We start from the raw sequence: 11131 nt of genomic DNA, 5'->3' as shown, positions 1-11131 counted from the left end.
GCGGCCAGTTGGTTGGTTGTTCGGTTGTTTGGTCACACCAGTTGTTAAAGGATTATTGGCATTTCTGTCAATTTTTATTCAATTTTCATTTTGCATATTAAACTGTAACCGCGTTACCATGCCGTTTTCACCATTGCTCGCAGCAATAATTCGCCAACAATAGTTTTTATGCATCAACTCATGCACATACATCATTATATTTATGTATACATAGCTTATACATATACACCGCAATAAACAACAAATACACAATTAAATAGATATCAACGCGTTTACTATTTCTGGCAAGTGATCTGCATATTTTGGCAGCTATTAGCCATTAGGAAAGCGCTGGCATATTGCATAATTKCCCAATTATTTAAAATAAAGCTCTGATGTAATTAAATGCGCACTGGCGGAAAGTAATTGGTAAATTCGGAAATTAAATTGAAAATTTGACCGTTTTACGGCATAGAAATTTCATTACTGGAATAAATTTTTTTGTTATAAAAAATTAACATAAAGGGTGCTTTTAGAGGTATAGAAATTTTTGGAAATATAACATATGAAACCAGTCAAAAATAGTTAGCATTTGAACAGAATAATGGTCTTTTAGCTACCATGGCTGCGTCATACAAATATTATTTTGTCAGCTGTGAACTATATCTGGCTTATCAATATAGGACATTACTTGATAAAAGGGATAAGTCCGACAGCAGGATGGGCAAAGAAGGTCTTTGGTTTGCTAATTCAGCTTCTATAATGAAATATCCCCAAATGGGGCCGCCGTCCGAAATATGGAAGCCGCCGGCTGTTTCCGAATCGAAAACCACCAACCAGCTCTATCAACCAGTATGCTGTGATAGACGGAAGGCACGTCTCCAGTGTTTAAGATGTGCGTGCGCTCCGAGGTCCTAATATCGACTCGGACCGCTATCTTGTTGCAGAGAAGATACGCAGCCTCACGTCAATACATACAAGAAAGGTTCGACATAGGGAAGCTGCAATCATAATAGGCAGCTGAACAGTTTTCTGCTCGACTTGAACGCCTGCTCTCCGGAGCACTCACCAGAAACTCGGTATAAGGGAACTGTAGGATGTCATTTCAAGCTCCTTACGTACAACAACAAACGGAACTATTAGTTTTCGAAAAAGCCGTATCGCAGTGGAGAGAAAACAGACTACCTAACTCGCAACGTCACAATCGACCACAACACGTGCGGGATGGGATAGATACCGAGAGTTGAAGAGGAAAGCGAGACGCATTTGCAGACAAAAAAGAGAAAGGCCGAAATGCGTGAGTACGAAAAGATTGATAAGCTGGCCGACAAGGAGAATGCTCGAAAATTCTACGAAAAGATACGGGGACTAATAGAAGGAGACATCCCACAATCTGCCCGAACTACCATGGGGTAAACCCCCCAACATCGCATATAAAGTTCTATCAAGCATATTGCATGAAAGCTTAAAGCCCACCGTCACTGATTGCTTTAGGCAGCCTCACCATGCGGACCCGTGAAAGCAAGATCGTCACGCACCACCTCTTCGTTGATTTTAAAGATACAATCTTGATATTGATATCATTAGCCCCAACAACCGCCATTAGTTCTGTTTTCAACAGACTGCATATGAAAGCAGAGAATATGAATCTGATTGTGAATAAGGACGAGACAAATAAAACGTTGTCGCATTCGGAGCTTATGTTACTGTTGATAGTTACGAGTATAACTTCGAAGTCGTAGATAATTTCGTCTATCATGGAATCAGCATTTACACCAACAACAACGTCATCCTCGAAATCCTCGAGTAGTCAATTGAAAAGTAAAGTCGTCACTCGACAAACACAGACTCAATTCTACAAGTCACTCATCATCCTCGTCCAGCTGTACGGTGCAGAGGCATGGACGATGACAACATCGTTGGCGTTATCAGTTTTCAAGGGAAATGTTTTGCGAAAGATTTATGGTCCTTTCCGCATTGGCAACGGCAAATACCACATTAGATGGTGCGATGAGCTGTAAGAAATATACGATGACATTGACAAAGTTTAATGAATTAAGAGACAGCGGCTACCCTAGCTAGATCACATCGTCCGAATAAATAAAAATACTCCAGCGCTGAGAGTATTTAATGCAATACCCGCCGGAGGAAGCAGAGGAAGATGAAGACTTTCACTCTGCTGGTAAGACCAGGTGAAGAAGGAGCTATCTACTCTTGGCACTACTGGTTGGTCTCTTCTTAGGAATTTGTCGAACTAAACTCTCATATCTTTAGGCACTCCAACGAACTAGCTGGAATAGAAAAACTATAATGCTCCTTAAAAGATTTGTGAAAGGATCAAGCAATATGAGTAGCGCTGAACTTTTTTCAAAATCCATCCCTTTTCTGATGATTTTAGCATGAGTCATAGTTTAAGATTCATAATAATACAAGCTTCGCTAAATATCGTTGCCTTCTACTTAAAAATAATTATTCCATTAATAATTTTTTAGACATGGTCTACATTACGGTCCAGTCAAAGCTTTACCAATCGGAAATGAATTCATTTTCCTCTGTCTCTTATACACATCTAGATGTGTATAAGAGACAGACATTACGGTCCAGTCAAAGCTTTACCAATCGGAAATGAATTCATTTTCCTAATTGTGAGTTTTTTCTTTTTGTTTATTGGCGTAGACACCGCTAACGTGGTTCTAAGTTATGATTGTCAACAGTGGCTTGGAAGCCAAGTCGCGAGTGCGACGACTGTGTGTTTGATGACAGGAGATATTTCGCCTTGCCCTCGTTCCCTACTAGACCCATTTGCTTTTGAATATCTCGAACTACTTCTTTTTGTAGTCAAATAAATTCTTTCGAAGCCATGAAAATCAGACAATCACTGCCCAGAATGGACTAACAAAGATTTGCTGTGCCTAATCGCTTTACAAGACCATCGTAGTTCAAGTCCATTCTACAGATAAGATCTTCTGAACCGGTGTGTCTATATTTGTCATATTTTCAACAGTTCACTACCATATTGTCACGCTTTTTTCTCTATTTATCAACAGTTCTGACATATTTTTGCCACTAGTGGGCAGTCTATCATACCTCGTATGTACAAGAGTGCGAATTCACTCTTTTGAATGTTTATCTTAGTTAACTTTAAAAACGATTAGCCTTCTCTAAAAAAACAACACACTTATTTCAACCACCTACTTGCCACAACTCCATGTCAATAAATAAAATAATTGCAAAACACACTTCGACAGCTAAAGTCGAACGGCTGTCAATAAATCAGTGGCGGATTTATGTGCGAAACTYATTAGAAGTGAGATTGTCCACTTCACTTGCTATTATAACGTCTTCTTCTGGCCAACCGCGCGTTTTTTAACACTCATGTTTACTTTTGGAGGGGCAATACTTATTGGATACACTGTAAGATTACAAAAAATACTTTGTTCAAAAGCGGAAGCACAATAATATGAGCGTCAAATGGCTGCGAGTTGGTCATGAATTTTTTCGCAGTTCACACGCAAGCACAGCAAATCTTCCGCGACAATRTCACGATGCGGTCCTTGGGGCAACATTCATCTTCATGGACGCACAAGAAGCCTTGCATGCGGCATGTGCTGCCACTATTTTCCAATTTATTACGTCAGACAAAACAAAAGTTTATGCTTAAGCTTGGAATGGCATAGTAAAAACGTTAACATAACAAAAAGGCAACCAAGCAACAACAAACACATTGGCRTTCCAGCAATGGCAATGACTGCGTGACAGTGGCAGCTTTGATTCGAACGCATGGGGAATTGTAGCAGCAGCAACGCCTGGCAAATTTACCACCTGCCAACCTAATATGTCGCCGCCACTTGCACGCTCATAAGTGYGGCAAATATGCTGCATGCAACAGCATAGTKKAGCTTGAGAACTTTCCTAGAACATATTATTMTTGTGCTGCGCTTCAAGCGTGGGCGCAAATTAACTAAATTGATTCAAGCAATGCAGCAATAATACTCGTAAGCGAACTTTATACGGCACTCCGCTCGGATCACCGGCATAAACACGAGCACACACCCGCTTGGCATCAGCTGYTCACATTCGTGGTTTGAGGATTTATCGCAATTTTCTACTTCACAGTCATTGAGTATTCTTCTACTGACATGCTCTTAGCGATGTTCGAATTTGATTTATGAAACAGCCAGTRACGGTGTTTGTAGTTACAGCAACAATAGAGGGTTAGTAGCGATTCAAACATAAGTTCAAARCATACCTGCACGTTTTCTTATGTCAAAAAATGGAGAGAAGCAGCGAAATAGGTGATCCAATTTGAGCTTCCCTACTTTTTTAAAGAAAACACACAGAAATATCTATTTTAATGGACAATATTTATTATCATTCGAAAGAACATACAAGTATAATTACAATACTTGTACCTTAGTATTTACTTAATGAAGATTATCTTTTTYAAATGTTGGCCGCAGCTACATCACAGATGGTCTATTCATTGAGTACAGTTTTCGATGACTTGGTCAAGCATTTCCTCTGGTAACTAGCAAATGACACACTAACGATGTTTTGCTCCAGGCTCTGAATCAAAGCGAGATTGTCCGCGCTGACTATAAACTTTACATATCCTCACGGGAAAAACTGTAAAGGTATGATATCACACGATCCTGGTAGCTCAAAATATGAAATTAGCTGCTTATCGAAGTGTTCTATCAATAAATCAATTGATTGATGCGTTGTGTGGGACATGGTGTCGTCGCCGCGGTCGTGACCTTCAATTTCATACATATAATAAGCGGTTATCATGGCGCGATAACGGTCGCCATTGATGGTTTTCATTGTCATCGGCATAATTTTAAATAAATATGAACCGATGATTTCTTTCACTACGTGCTGAACGTGGTCTATTCGGTCGAATATTATCCAATAATGAAAGCTGAATCTCAAGAAGGGTTATTTTTTGCGAATAGTATGCTCACTAGGCCGATTATGTTGACCATAAGTTGAGAGAAGTGCGCGAAACACATTCTTTACAGAACGTGAATTAGTTGAACGATTTGTAAACGTTGTTCGTGTGTAAGTCTTTGCGTRAAACAATACGATAACACGACTCACGCGTGATCTTTCAATAATAGGTTGTAGAAGAAAGTGCCTCTACTTGGATTACCCGTTATGTCTGTATGCTAGACGAAAATCGTATCCAAATTTAGTGACTCTGGATCCATTTACCCCCGCCCGAAGCAATCCCCAAAGAACTCACCGTGTTTCAGATGTCTTATTTGAAGCAAGTAAGACCTTAATCACTTAAGTACGGAGATACTGGTCATATTGGCATACATTTTGGGAAATATAACAATTATTTTGCGGTTTTAAATGAGGCAATTCTTTTTTCTTTTTAACAATTATAACAGATTTTTACTCGAAAACAACGTTACAACAAATAGTGCAAATTCATTACAAAAATAATAGCTCGGTTCACACGACATAATCGCCTAGCAGAGTCGGTAATTTGAGCAGCCACGTATCTATTTCGTCCCACGTTTGCTCACGTATCATAGTCAGCAACTTAGCTCACCTTTAGTTGAATGCCACATAAGGGATTGCTGTGACGCCATTGTATCCTCAAAAAGTCACTGCTTGGTGTGCTCTATGGCCATAGGGAACCATTGGACCATATGTCTTCAAAAATTAATCAGCATATTAGTGTCAATGGGGAACTTTATAGAGCCATTATTAATGACCTTTTTGCATCCGACCATACAGCCATCGAAACAATCAATCATTTTCTGGCGTSGTGGGCCTCCAAAATTATGCGATTTCAGAGCATAGAACTATTTTTGGTAGAGAAAAGAAGTTGCTTATTTACGCAGATATGTAAGTCCGGTACGATTGAAATTTTGAAAGAAAATATTCGGCGCAGAAATCATTTTTAAAATAACTTTCTGTGTAAATGGAAAACCTCCATAAGTTGCCATATTGTCAAAGTTGCATTGAGAAAGATTAGGTGGAAGCATCTTGACACTTTCTCCACCACTGTCCAGTTTTCGGCAGTCTAATGTTGAAGCTTCTCGGTTGCCATGCCTTTTACGAACCCGGCGAATTGGCTGAGATTCATATTAGCCTTCTCACAATATTTTTGGTATGCTTTATGCGTTTCATCGATTTGCGACGGTCTCTTTGATTCACACCTAGAAGTTCTGGTCATTACTATGGCCATGCATCTCTAACTCTGCAAGAGAAATTATTCGTGGCCTCAGCCTATGTACCTAACCTAACAGAACCATGAATTATATCTTATAYTCAAGGTCTAGAGGCAACAATATATGAATGTTCAAATTTATTTAACTAGCCAAACATTCAAAAATAAAATTATCAATTTTCATAAACCTAAAAATCTCCTTTGGAAGCACTGTTAGGATCCTATCTCTTTAAGACAATGGGCTGTATTTCTCCTTCATTCAAGAGCTGAAATACAATCGGGGATTTCCGATTGAACAATAATAAGATTCCTAAGAAAAGAACTGTTTGACCTTGATCGCAAGTCGGCGCTATCCTGGTAGAACGTTCTCATTTGACCCGTATCAAATGGAAATCGGCTGTGCTTATCACCAGTCAGACGCAAGATATCAGCTCCATTGGGGCTGACCGACTTCTACAGCTTAAAATGGATTTACCTGAGTCCACAGTGTTTTTTCACGAAAGAGAACTTTTGTCTCAGCATCAAGTCGCTTCTTTAGCTAAGCACAGCAGTCAACACATTTTAAACAAAGCAAAAATATTGAAACCAAKAAATATAATCTGCGTAGTGYGGGCAGCTAACAGACGAAACGTGTACGCCAATAAAATAAACAATTTCATTGTTGACTCATTTGAGAAATTGTCTCTGGAGTCATCTACCACGTTCTTGCTGGCATTGGCAATGACGATGGTAACCCTGCCACAGCAACAACATTACCACTGAGATGACTACTGCGATGGAATATGAGAAAAAGAGCGAAGGCACAAATAAATACTTAACGTGTAAAAGTTGATTTGGAATGTAGAAGCGCTAGCACCCAACACCAACAGCAACAGGATAAGATGCCAGCAACAAGCGACACAAGGCGCACGTATCGAGTACTCGCACAAGCGAAAAGCAAACACGAATGGGCACAAACAAGCATTTTTAGCCGAGACACACAGAGACTCGCACGGCTGACATTAATTTGTGCAATTGCATGGGCATGTCCTGGGCCATAACGGCCACCACCTTGCCACGAGGCCGCTGYGCGGTGAAGGCGGCAGGCACATTTCGCACCTTACCGGTTCCCAGGAGGTGTGTGAGAGCAAAATAAAAGCCAACTACAAAAAGTGTAGCTCCATAAAGAGCAAGAAAAAGGATGCGCTCATCTTCGGCGATCCAACAACACACAGTGTTGYGTTGTATGTGGACACATGATGCGACCATGAAGCGATTGAAATGTTCTGCGCTGCCACAAAACAAGAACACGGGCCAGGAACGTGATGATAAAAAATGCATGAGTGCACTTTTTGAGTATTGCCGCCGTTGGATGCCACAGTTGGCCGCAAAAATTTTCCAAAACAAAATGAAAGATTCGAACGCCACAAAGCGACGATGATGTGTTGTTGCACGCAAGACTGCCGCAAGTTGCATTGCAATGGAGGGTGGTATATATGGTTGTGTATGTGGGTATTTATGCGCATGCTACAAGTATGTTTCCTTTTGCCGAGGTGAGTGCGTTCAATTTGCAGTTTTCCTCATTTTTCTGCTCACGTTCCTCGATTAAATTCTCATTTCGGTCATAATTTTGCCGTTTTTACGATTGCCAGGCATTAAATTGCTGTTGGCCCCCAAACTCAYATTGCAACATACGCAAAACCTTTTCCTCTCACTCGACTCACTGCAAGTCTATAAGTAACAGCGCTGCGGTTAAGATGGAATATGTTGTGGARGTTGAGMGTGCAACATTTGAAGGTGAAGGCGAAGCAAATTAAGGAAATGAAATATGGCAGTAAAAAGGATACAAAATTTCAAATTTACTTGCCTAGGCCATTCAAAGGTAAAATAAGTGCAACTACATACCATATGTTTGTTGCTCTCAAGACATGGATTCCATAAGTCGTAAGACGAATCTTATTATTAGCAAATATTCGATCTTAGCTGAGAGTGAACAYGAAGACCGTGGGGAGKCGATTCGGCGCCGCAMACTCGKGCTGACATTGCGYAGCTTGCGTCGAGATCTTWAACGAGATAGCTTCCATGAAGATTCGGCSTTTTTGACCAAAATTTTGTTCAGCGATGAGGCCTATTTGCCAATGGGTATGTAAAGAAGCGAAATTGTCGCAAAATTCTTCAAAAATGATGGCGATGAGAGCGATGAGAGCGTAACAGTCAATGGCGGCATGATAACCGACTATTTGATGCATAAAATTGAAGCTCGTGATCTGGGCGACATTTGGTTTCAACAAAACGGCACTATTTCCCACACAACACAACAATCAATGGATTTATTGAGAGAACACTTCGATGAGCAGATAATTTCACGTTTTGAAGCGATCGGCCCCAAGATCGTGGAATATCACACCGTTAGACTTCCTTTCTGTGGGGATATGTAAATTCTAAAGTGTATGCGGTCAATCCCGCTTCGATTCAGGCCTTGGAGCAAAACATCATGCGTGTTATTTACCGGTTACGAGTCGAAATGCCCCAACGAATCATCGAAAATTAGACTCAAAGGATGGATCCTCTGAGACGTAGCGGCGGACAACATTTGAAAGAGACAATCTTTAAAAAATGTAATACCAAAGATAGTTCATTCTAATGATAATAAACATTMTTCATTAAATTTAAGTTTTTTTGTTTGTTCTTTTAAAAAGTAGGGAACCTAGAAATGGTTAACTCTTGAATAAAATTTAAATTAAGAATTATACTTAACGCGCAAAAAATATAATAATTATTCAAAAATATATCATTCAAATATATTCAGTATACCTATATTATAATTTGTCTAAAAAAATTTCCCCAATGGTGGTTTACATGGAGTTGAGTTGTTCTTCATTTATTGAATTTCTAATATCTCGCCAAGCGCTTGAAGTGAATTTTAATTAAAGTCTTCGCGTATAAAAATAATGAAATAAACAATTGGGGGAAGTCACCGCACTTATCGATTTTATTTGAATTTTGTTTTTACTGGTTAAATAAAATTATTGCATCTTTATATATACTCGTATAGCCATAAAAACTACAATGACAAAAAAAAATTAGGATTAGAACGTATATAACAATWGGGCTAGAACTCTTTGAATGCAAACTATAGATCCATAATATTCAGTGTGCATTGGTCGATCGTTCCCAGTCTTTGGATAATTATTATGGAATATTTTCATAGTCTAATAAAATATTAGGGGGATTCTGTTGCGCTTGCAAGATTGCAGATTGCAAAAATCCTATACCGAATTGCATAAGGGCACGAGAGCACCCATTGCAGAATCTAGTGATATATGTATGATAGGCTGATTCGGTCATTTCATTGTAAGTGACTATTGCGTCTGTCTTCTGTATTCATTCTTAACAGAAAAAACTGTAACAAATCTTTATARTTTAAATMGAAATTATAAAATMTATATWTTTTACCTATTTKTACTAAGTTTTAAAGAAATGACAAGTGGCTTACCAACTACTATAAATATATTTTTCAATGAAGTAATAACCACCAACCATATAACATAATTATTCATAAATACTAAACATCCGACAATTATGGCAATTATTTTAAGTAAAGGGTGTTTTTTAGACAATTCTCAATTTTGCTTTTTTTTTTGCAACAATTAATGTCGTATTCTTTTCCAATGTGTCAATTGTCTCGGGCTTAGCTGCGTAGTCAAGCGAGTTCATATGATCCCACAAAAAATAGTCCAGTGGATACATGGCACGATCGTGGAGGCCATTACAGAGGCTCACAACGCGAGATAATACGCTCCCTCCTTCAAAAAATTTATTGTTTTATTGACTACATGCCACGCCGTTTTGTTGGAATTAAACTTGTTGTCTCAGAGCTAGTCTTTTCATTATGAAACGGCAAACCAAACAGCGTATAAGTCCAGTATATTGTCTCCTATAGCTCGGCGGAAGGAGCAAAGTGCTACAATAAAATTCCTCTTAACTTGATTTCAACCCTTCCGAACCTTAAATAATCCACGTTCTTTCTCCAGGTTAAGGCATGCCGACTTTCAAGCTACATCTGTTAAAAATATCAACTTCGATAAGAGTATTCCCTCATTAAAAACTACACATCGAAAAAACCAGTTACAAAAAACTGAGCAAGATACTAAATCATCATGCTTGAGCGTTTTAGATGAACCATTTTTTTTTTTAGCTGCGCTCGTGCATCCGTTCCGTATATACAACATAAACTACATAGAGCACAGAAAGTATACATTGTGGCAAAAAAAAAAAAAACACGGAAATTGTGATTAAATTCCGTGGGTATATGATATTTCAAAAATCGATATTTACAGTGGATAAAAATATCGAACCAAGGATTTGTCTCAAATTTTGTATTTCAAACCAAATTTCGTGTGCAGAATCATTGCGAATGTTGGAAAAGGCATACGGTGATTCAGTTTTATTAAAAACACAATCCTACAAGTGGTACAGAGCCTTCAAAGATGGTCGAGAGATCGTTGAAGACATGCCTAGTTCTGGGCAACCTTCGACTTTTTCAACTGTTGAAAATATTAAAACAAAGTGAAGGATATGATGCTTGTAAACCGTCAAGCAAATGCTAGAAAGATGGCAAGGAGCTCGACATCTCTCGGAAGTCCGTTCAAATGATTTTGATGATTATTTTGGGTATGAAACGCGTTCTTGATCGACCCGTCCCGCTAAAGCTGATTTTATTTTCAAAAAGGTCATGTTTGAATGTGCGCATTACGATCCCGCATTCATGGAGACCATTATACAAGTAACTGTCGATAAGACATGGATTTTTGAGTTTGGCATGCAAACAAGTCAACAATCATCGGAATGGGGGGAAAAAAACAAGCCGAAACCAAAAGAAACGAYAATTGACACGCCGTTAATACATATATTCAATGGGTATAACTTCTTCTTACATGTATGTATGTAAATAAGCTTAGAGTCACTTCAGAATTGTTCACAGTCCTA

The sequence above is a fragment of the Bactrocera latifrons genome, unplaced genomic scaffold, assembly GCF_001853355.1.
Source record: "Bactrocera latifrons isolate USDA-ARS-PBARC rearing strain unplaced genomic scaffold, ASM185335v1 scaffold_544, whole genome shotgun sequence".
NCBI classification, from domain to species: Eukaryota; Metazoa; Arthropoda; class Insecta; order Diptera; family Tephritidae; genus Bactrocera; species Bactrocera latifrons.
Note: the sequence above shows the minus strand (reverse complement) of the source record.